General features: G+C 41.8%; 1 long non-coding RNA gene across 1 annotated transcript; it reads right to left on the minus strand.

The window, feature by feature from the left end:
• Positions 1-3,327: 3,327 nt before the first annotated feature.
• On the minus strand, positions 3,328-7,823 carry LOC115168204 (uncharacterized). The gene is made up of 4 exons (XR_003870633.1): positions 7,698-7,823; positions 7,108-7,270; positions 6,061-6,193; positions 3,328-4,095 (listed from the first exon to the last, which is right to left on the minus strand). It is a non-coding gene; the product is annotated as an uncharacterized LOC115168204 (long non-coding RNA).
• Between the last annotated feature and the right edge of the window lie 2,384 nt (positions 7,824-10,207).

The following is a 10,207-nucleotide window of genomic DNA, read 5'->3' on the forward strand; positions in this document are numbered from 1 at the left end:
AACTGTAATCCGTTATGATACCAGCAAAAATATTGTAATCAGATTACAGATACTTTTGAAAAACTAGATGATTACTTCGAGGATTACTTTAAATTCAGAAAGGAGGTTAGCAAAAAAATGTATTTTTAAACATCTGTTGTTTTCTCAATGACATTCAAATCAGCATTGAAAAAAGGCACAAGTTTAAATTCGTTCCACCTGAGTGAGTCTGACCAGAAGTCAGAGACCACTATGATGACACACCAAATGGGTTTGATGGATCGCGGGAAAAAAGCAGGAATAGGCTTTTGTAGGCTACAGTCCAAGCGATGTCTTCCAATGGTAGGACTGCTGTCGACATCCAAAGATGATCAAATTTGAATAAACGCTTGGAGGTAAGGATGACAGCAGTGGTTTAGTCTACGGCGATACGGATATCACTTATTATTGTTATCTACATAGTGAATTGATGTGAATCACACTGCTGCTCTCTCATTTAGCTATTTGTGACTTACAGATTGTGGTAGTTGTGGATGGCTGTTCACAAATCTAAACGTGTATTTGAACCCAATAATGGTTCAATTCAAGAAGTTTAAGCTGCCTATCAATCATTGTTTTTGAAACCAGTGAAAAACGGCTCTTGCACAGCTGCACAGTGCAGATCCCAGCCTATGGAATAAAAGTAGGGCTTTTTTTGCTCAATTTTTTTATCCATAGCCCTAATGGACACATATTCAAACTCTCTCACACACACACACACACACACACACACAGTACCAGTCAAAAGTTGACACACCTACTCATTCCAGGGTTTTTCTTTATTTTTACTATTTTCTATTATAGAATAATAGGGAAGATATCAAAACTATGAAATAACACATATTGAATCATGTAGTAACCAAAAAAGTGTTAAACAAATACAAATATATTTAATATTTGAGATTTTCAAGAATATAACTAAAAATGCCTCATGAGCCTCATAGTTCAACTGTCACACGCCATGAGAACCCAAAATATAAGCTTGTTTTTCTCCAATGTTTGTAAACTTTGTAAAATGTAAACAAAACACTGTATAGCCTCATAACATTGTTAAAACAATTTTGATATCATGGATGGTCAGTCCTTGCATCCATAGCTCTGTTAATCTGAGAGTGGTTACATTTCTCCAGGCCCATCCCTCAGCTTTTTACCAAAACAGAGGTGGGGGACAATTTTGTTATTGTTTCATCTGTGGATTTTCCCTTTAAACAGCTGCATATTATCAAGATATCAAAGTGTCACCAACAAATTGTTATAGCAAATGCAGCATATGGCATTCATTTTTCACATGTAAATAGCACTTTTCAGTTGTGCTATTTACATGAACGCAGCATTTATTTTTCAACTCGAATCAAATGAGCCCAATCACTCCTCCATGACAACAAAATAATCATAAACAACAGAGTAGGGCTGGCTAATAAGTCCTTCTTTTTGGGGGTGATGCTCAGGTAAAACAATTTGGCTAATCTATACTTCCATATTTCCAAGTCCTGTTCTTGAAGACCAAGGGGTATAACATTTATTGGAATGACTGGAATTCTATTTTTTGTTTTGTTGTTGGTATTTATCAACAATTCCGTGGTATCCAATTGGTAGTTACAGTCTTGTCCCATCGCTGCAACTCCCGTACGGACTCGGGAGAGGCGAAGGTCGAGAGCCGCGCGTCCTCCGAAACACAACCCAAACAAGCCACTGCTTCTTGACACAATGCCCGCTTAACCCGGAAGCCAGCCACGCCAATGTGTCGGAGGAAACAAGGTACACCTGGCGACCGTGTCAGCGTGTATGCGTCCGGCCCGCCACAGGAGTCGCTAGAGCGGCCAAACCCTCCCCTAATCTGGACGACGCTGAGCCAATTGTGCCCCGCCCCATGGGTGTCCCGGTCGCGGCCGGCTGCGACAGAGCCTGGACTCGACCCAGGATCTCTAGTGGCACAGCTAGCACTGTGATGCAGTGCCTTAAACCACTGCGCAATTCGGGAGCCCCGTGACCCGAATTCTGATAGACTTTGGTTTTTAATGTAAAGATACCATTTAATCATATTATTATTATTATATGTAATAGAAAGCGATGGGTTAGAAGAAGCCTACATAACCAACCCATAAAGTAAAATGTAACATCCATATATGGCCAGCTATGTAAACGTTAACATTGATTTATCCTGCAATAGATGTGGTTCAATTGGTAACATACATGTTTGTCTTCTTTTAATGCCTCTTAAGGGGAAAGTAATCTAAAAGTAACTGAATGTAATCAGATTGCATTACTGAGTTTGGGTAATCCAAAAGTTACTGATTACAATTTTGGACAGGTAACTAGTAAATGTAACCCTATTACGTTTAGAAAGTAACCTACCCAACCCTGATGACAAGTTGACACTTTTCAGTAGGTTACAATGGGTGGTGTTATGGGTTCTCGCTCCCTGCCTTTGAGTGCTTCCCCACTCTATTTAAGTAAATGCCCAGTGTTTCCAGATTTCTATGAAATATGACCTATAATTAATTACAAAATGAGTGAAATAGTTTTCCTTCCAAATAGGTTAATTAAGTATGTTAAGAAGCTTAAGAAGCAGCTTTTCTGTGTTTAAATGGTGTGGATGTATACCGGTCATTAAAAATATTCATGCAAGTAGACAGCTGATTGGCCAGCAGTTTGACATAGAAGTTTGCTTTGGCCACAAATACGAGTATAGGAAGAGTCAACAACATTATGTGGGTATGAGTTAACAGAATATGTACTTTTTAAAGTTAGATTTTCAAAGGACAGTTACTTTAAGTGTGACGTTGAGGTATAATGGGAGAACCATTAGTACAATGTCCATGTCCCAAATAGCACCTTTTTGCCTACGGAATCCTATAAAAAGGAGAGCACTATATAGAGAATAGGGTGCCATCTGGAATGCACAGTCTCTGTGGAAGACTGTGACCGCGTTGCATACCTTACTCCACTAACTGACATGTACTAACGCACACTTCCTGCAGGCTGAATGGCAGAGGAACACACTCACAGCAAGCATAGCAAGAAAAAGATGAACGCTACAGCGGTAGAGAAAGAGAATGAGGGGTGATAGAGCGAGAGAAAGGAGGAAAGAGAAGTCGCCGAAGGCCACAGGAATATTTCAGAAGGGTGGGTAGGAGCAGAGGGAAAAGAGGGGAGAGAATTAATTAACAGAACACCTGTCTCTCTCTGACTCCTAATAAATCAGAGGGATTTCATCTGGCTGGAGTACTCCTTTTCTGAGGGGACTTTACGTTTCTGAGGGCGTGGGGAGGAAAGGGGAGCAGATTTTTCGGTAAGATAACAACAAAGTTCTCTGGCATCTTGAACTTGAATTTATTTCAGAATAACACCTTATTGGTACTGTATCTCATTCATCCAACCACAGTTATTTTACAAAATTTGAAATGCAAAACAGCTTGCACAAAACGTGTTACACTTGTAGAAAGACTTCAATCGTATAGTACAGTACCAACAAGATAAGCAACAAGATTCCCAATATGTTTCAGGTCTATCTCATTACAAATATAGAGTGATAGTGTAGAAAAGCAGGACCAGTTTCACATATGTAAATATGTAAGTATACCTGTGTGTATATACACATTACAACAACATCACAAATCATCATAGTTGAAGGACAGAAATCAAGTCATCAGCTCATAGAAAAGCAACAAAAAAACATAACAATACAAACCAACTCTCACATATTGTAAACCAGATGCAAACCACAATATTACCCGCAAAAGGCCAATGTAGGTGCCTAGCAGTAACACAGCTAATTCAACTAATCAAAGTCTTAATGAAAGACTATGATAAATTGATCATTTGAATCTGGTGTGTTACCACTTGGCTGGAACAAACACCTGCAACCACACCGGTCCTTTGCAGATAAGTTTGACCACCCCTGCTGTAAACAAACCTAAACACTGACCATAGTGGATAGACAGAGAGCCAACAGGGAAACACATTTTTATCTCACTCTACCTCTCCTCCCTTCTCCTCCCCATCCGTTCCGCTTCTCTTGGAAAAGAAGTTATGCATTGCAGTCCTAACTCATGTTGCCAAAAGATGCGTCGCTTGCTTTGAGACATACAGTACAGTTTGGACGGGGAGAGAGAGACAACATGGGTACAGCTTTGGTGAGAAAAATCGTAGCACACAAAAGCAGACAGACGGTAGACACAAAGGTGCTTGCTCTATCATGTTATGTTACCGAGTTACAGCATTAAACTCGTTTTACGAGACGTCTTTAATGGATTGATTAACTTTACTGTAAAATATTATATATACAGTACCAGTCAAAAGTTTGGACACACCTACTCATTCAAGGTTTTTTTTTTATTTGTACTATTTTCTACATTGTAGAATAATAGTGAAAACATCAAAACTATGAAATAACACATATGGAATCATGTAGTAACCAAAAAAGTGTTAAACAAGGAGATTATTTTTAAAGAGATTCTTGTTAAACAAAGAGATTCTTTACATACTCTTGGCATTCTCTCAACCAGCTTCATGAGGTAGTCACCTGGAATGCATTTCAATTAACAAGTGTGTCTTGATAAAAGTTAATTTGTGTAATTTCTTTCCTTCTTAATGCATTTGAGCCAAACAGTTGTGTTGTGACAAGGTAGGGGTGGTACACAGAAGATAGTTCTATTTTGTAAAAGACCAAGTCCATGTTATGGCAAGAACAGCTCAAATAAGCAAAGAGAAACGACAGTCCATCATTACTTTAAGACTCTGAAATATTTCAAGAACTTTTAACGTTTCTTCAAGTGCAGTTGCAAAAACCATCAAGTGCTATGATGAAACTGTCTCTCAATGAGGACCGCCACAGGAAAGGAAGACCCAGATTTACCTCTGCTGCATAGGATAAGTTCATAAGAGGTACCAGCCTCAGAAACTGCAGACCAAATAAATGCTTCACAGAGTTCAAGTAACAGACACATCTCAACATCAACTGTTCAGAGGAGACCGTGTGAAATCAGGCCTTCATGGTCGAATTGCTGCAAAGAAACCACTACTAAAGGACACCAATAAGAAGAAGAGACTTGCGGGCCAAGAAACACAAGCAATGGACATTAACCTGCCGGAAATCTGTCCTTTGGTCTGATGAGTACAAATTTGAGATGCAGAGTAGGTGAACGGATGGTCTCTGCATGTATCGTTCCCACCGTGATGCATAGAGGAGGTGTGATGGTGTGTGGGTGCTTTGCTGGTGATACTGTCTGTGATTTATTAATAATTCAAGGCACACTTAACCAGCATGGCTACAACAGCATTCTGCAACGATACGCCATCTCATCTGGTTTGTGCTTAGTAGGACTATCATTTGTTTGGGCTGCAATCTGAGGTGCCGTTTACTCTTATTAACTTATCCTCTGCAGCAGAGGTAACTCTAGGTCTTCCTTTCCTGTGGCGGTCCTCATGAGAGCCAGTTTCATGATAGCGCTTGATGGTTTTTGAGACTGCACTTTCTAAATTGACTGCCCTTCATGTCTTAAAGTAATGGACTGCCGTTTCTCTTTGCTTATTTGAGCTGTTCTTTCCATAATATGAACTTGGTCTTTTACCAAATAGGGCTGTCTTCTGTATACCACCCCTACCTTGTCACAACACAACTGATTGGCTCAAAGCCATTAAGGAAAGAAATTCCACAAATTAACTTTTAATAAGGCACACCTGTTAATTGAAATGCATTCCAGGTGACTACCTCATGAAGCTAGTTGAGAGAATGCCAAGAGTGTGCAAAGCTGTCATCAAGGCAAAAGGTGGCTACTTTGAAGAATCTCAAATATATTTTAATTTGTTTAACACTTTTTTGGTTACTACATGATTCCATATGTGCTATTTCATAGTTTTGATGTCTTCACTATTATTCTACAATGTAGAAAATAGTAAAAATAAAGAAAAACCCTGGAATGAGTCGGTGTGTCCAAACGTTTGACTGGTACTGTACGTACGTACGTACATACATACATATGTATGTATGTAAATAACTTAGAAGCTTAACAGACTGCATTAGTGAGAATTTGTACTCACCCCATCTAGGACGTTCACGACAAGAAACAAAACTCCCACAATGGCATGGTCAGAACACGGGGATGCACACCCACCACCACACCACTTAAAGGACCACAACGAGAAACAATGGGCAAGCAGCACCAGTCTTGTGCTGATGGGATGCGAAGAGAGAGAGAGAGGCTACACATGCCATGGGAAAAGTCTTATGGATGCAATAACTTAGGTTAAGGTTATATGGGTCTGACTTTGAACACTTTAGCATTTCTATCGCCATATTATGACTGTTGTAGTGAGCCCAGTCTTTAAACATTATGCATGTGTTTTTACTGAGTATGAATCACAGAGCAAACAGGCTAGCTGCTGCTGACTTGAGCAGTGTAATGTTATTGAGTTAAGGCCCAGGGGTTTTTGTGTTTGTGTGGGGGGGGGGGCTATAAAGTCTATAAAAGGATATAAAGTTTGGAACTCATTTATGAAGATCAAATCGGTTTCTGTAGTAATGTAATACGTAACTTATTAACACCACTGCTTGCACTACTTACACAGCAGCTTTAGAATCAATAAATTCATGTCTCTCTCTGGTTTCACCACCCTTAATAATCCAGGAAATGTACACTGGATCCAATGAGATACTGACTGACCCAAATGGCACCCTATTCCATATATAGTGCACTACTTTGACCAGATCCCTATGGGTGCCCTTTCCAAAGGTAGTGCACTACATAGGGAATAGGGTGCCAATTTATATCCTTATTGACTCACTTTATGTGTGTGTAGTTTCAAATGAACAGGAGCCCTAGCTAATAAGTAACCACTAATATAATATAACTGAACCGAAGGAGGAAAAGGGTGTTATACATAAGCAATAAGTCACGATGGGGTGTGGTAAATGGCCAATATACCATGGCTAGGGCTGTTCTTAGGCACAACGTTATTTAACCAGGTAAGTCATGACAAATGACAACACATTTTCTTTTGCAATAACAACCTGACCACCACAATGATTCTTTGCAGGAAAGCAGTGTGTGTGTGGTGAGGGTGTGAGCATCGCTATGTTCCACTGACCTGGGCTGGAGGCCGGGGCATGCTGACTCACCAACAGGGCCTCCTGATTGTCAGCCAGGGCCTGCTTAGCCAAGTAGCGCTCTCTCTTCATCTTCAGCTCCAGAGACTCACTGACATTCGGCACCATCCAGTCTATCGCTTGCAGGAAGAAAAACACTACATGCTGGAGAGAGGGATGGAGGGAAATGAGCATACATTGGGGGTGACAGGAAGGTAAAGAAGGATAAATAGATAGAGATAGATAGCGAGACAGAGGGATGGAAAAGAAGACAGGGTGAAATTAGACAGAAACCTCAGCGGAAGAAGAGGGATTCTGAGGAGAGTAGTATCAATAGAGTAAAGGTGATAAAATATAAAATAGTAAAATACCATGTGAAGGCCTGGGAGGCAAAGATTAGCAAGTTTAAAATGATCACAGGTACAAAATAACATACACAGGTAGTAGATAAGGGGGTAGGACAGAACAAGTAATGAATAGAAAGACGGACAGGGCACAGTATAAGGAGAGAATGCAAAAGGCACAGGTTAAATAGAGGAGCAAGTAGAAAGCAAACAATGACAGAGAGACAGACAGTCAGTTCCTTGCATACCTCGAAAGCGATGATGAAGCCTAACCTGACAGCCAGGAGTTCCCAGTAAACCAGAGTGTAATTTCCATTGTTGTCCCTAAAGGCTTTTAATCTACAGGCAACACATTCATGGTTGTCAACAAGTCAGGATTGTCAACATCACCAATTCTGCCCTCTACTGGAAAGACTTGAGATGAAATGTAAAACATGCTAAACAAGGGAGTTTGACTTGCATGGGGGTTTGGTATAAATATCCTAATATAAGCATTTGTTGGCAGTGGCTAGTCTAACAAAACTAAAGTGTGGATTGCAGTCACTTCTTTTCCATAGACCGCTGTCAAGCTACGGAATCACATAAGTAAACATTTCAATGAACTATGCCTTAAAGTTTATACAACAGCTATACTATATCTACTATAGTGTGTTCCAGTGTGTATTTATGATCACTATTGCCTGCACATGGGATGGCTGGTGTAGCTGGGCGGAGCATAGGCCAGAGTGAAATTAACGTATCCGTTCAGATTGTTGTCAAACTTGTACTGGTAAAGCAGTCGCGGTAAGAAACCTGATGTGAAGGCAATCAAGAAAGCCTGAAAGGGGTAGATTGACATACAAAAGCATTTTAGATGGTACAGTAAATTAAAATGAACATAAATGATAAAAACACTACATAAAAATATTATAATCCTTTCAATATATTGCATAAAAGGAACGTTACAAAATGTAAGTTTATCAGACCAAATATTTCCAGACCGATTTTGGAATTGAAAAAAAATACAGCACACGGGTGATGAGGTCATCACTATGCGACTTGATTTTTAAATTTTACCTTTATTTATACAGGTTTTTCTCATTGAGATAACATCTCTTTTCCAAGAGAGACCTGGTCCAATAGCAGCAGGGGGAACAACGTTTCAGACTCCACCAATGAAACTAGATCAAATGTTTAAATGTTCAGGAGAGAATTCCAGAACCACGGCGCTAAGTAACAAACTATTTCTACCATGACCTGTTCTAATTTTTGGTACTGTTAAAAGCAAATGAGAATGGGACCGTAATTGATAATTATTTACCGACCTGACTACAAAAAAACAGCGATAAAATGACATTTTACCCAATATGGCCTTATAAATCAGTGTATACCAGTGTTTAAGCCTACACAAGGTCAATGAGTTTGTGGGTGTGTTATGGTTCTCATGGCTACTAGCAGGGGTTAAATGTGTCAGGACAGAGGGAAGGGGGGGGGGGGGGTATGATGGGTAATGATGGAAATGCATAAATAGGGATTACTGTCTCATCTCTCTCTCTCTTTCTGTTTGGGGCCTTGATCTGTCCCTATGGGGGTGACCCTTAACTCGACATGGTGTAATTGTGTACGTTCGGTATTTAGCGGCGTGGGCTGTGGCCACAACAATAGCCCAGTTTAGGAATAAACCTGTGTTCTAACCTGCACACCTGGAGTCCGTCTCTTTTCCTTTTATGACCCAGCCGGGTCATTACATTGGCGTCAGAAGTGCTTTCGAACTACGGGATCGAGACTAGGCGAGTTAGCTGTTCAGTATAGGCCGGGTTGGCTTTAGCGTAACTCGCATCTACGGTCATGATGCTTGGGGCGAGGCAGAAAATTAAGGAAGAGTCGGACAAAGTGTCCGTTGTGGGCTCGGGGGTACCCGGTCGGGAGGGTCGGGCGGCGACTGCCGTAGATGAGCTGGAGGGCCACATGGCGGGAGTTAAATTGTCAGTCAGCAAGATGGCAGAACTGGCTGGTTTTCCTTCACACCGCTCGAGAGCAGACGTCACGGCGACGGGGATATCGACGTCACCGGGTGCGGAAATGGCGGGGCCTGCGTATGTAAACAGAGATGGCAGCGGCCTATTGCCATTAGCCACGGTAGCGGCTAAACTACCAAAGTTCAATGGACAAGGTAAATGGGAAGTTTTTTTCACTCAATTCGAGTTGTTGGCTAGAGCCGGGAGGTGGTCTGACGAGACGAAAGCATTACAGCTTGCCCTGAGCCTGGCAGAGGAGGCGTCGGAATGCCTGTTAACGCTAGCCCCGGACGAGAGGGGCGACTACGGTGCGCTAGTGGAGGCATTGGGGGGCCGTTTCGGCAGCGACGTGCAGCCCAACATGCTGCGGATTGAACTGAGTAACAAAAAGAGACTTCAGGGGGAATCATTAAAGGCGTTGGCAAGTGGTATTCTGAGCCTGACCAGGCGGGCTTATGCAACTATGCCGATTGGGGTGCAAGACGAGCTGGCACGGGACAGTTTTATTAGAGCGCTCTCTTCCACCGAACTGGGTAAGCATGTTCAGATGGCGGACCCACCATCTCTGCGGGCTGCAGTGGAGATAGCCAGGAAGAGGGAGCTGATCTGGGGTGAGGGAGTGAGAGTGGAAGTCGCCAGTCAACCAGAGGTGAGAGCAGCGGTGGCTGGGGTGCCAGGGGTCACGAAACCAGAGTGGGTCGACGAGTTGTGCGGGCTAGTCAAGACTGCTTCGCTTGTCATGGAGAGGGGCTCCAGGCAGC

This window comes from Salmo trutta, chromosome 30 (genome assembly GCF_901001165.1).
Source record: "Salmo trutta chromosome 30, fSalTru1.1, whole genome shotgun sequence".
Classification (NCBI taxonomy): domain Eukaryota; kingdom Metazoa; phylum Chordata; class Actinopteri; order Salmoniformes; family Salmonidae; genus Salmo; species Salmo trutta.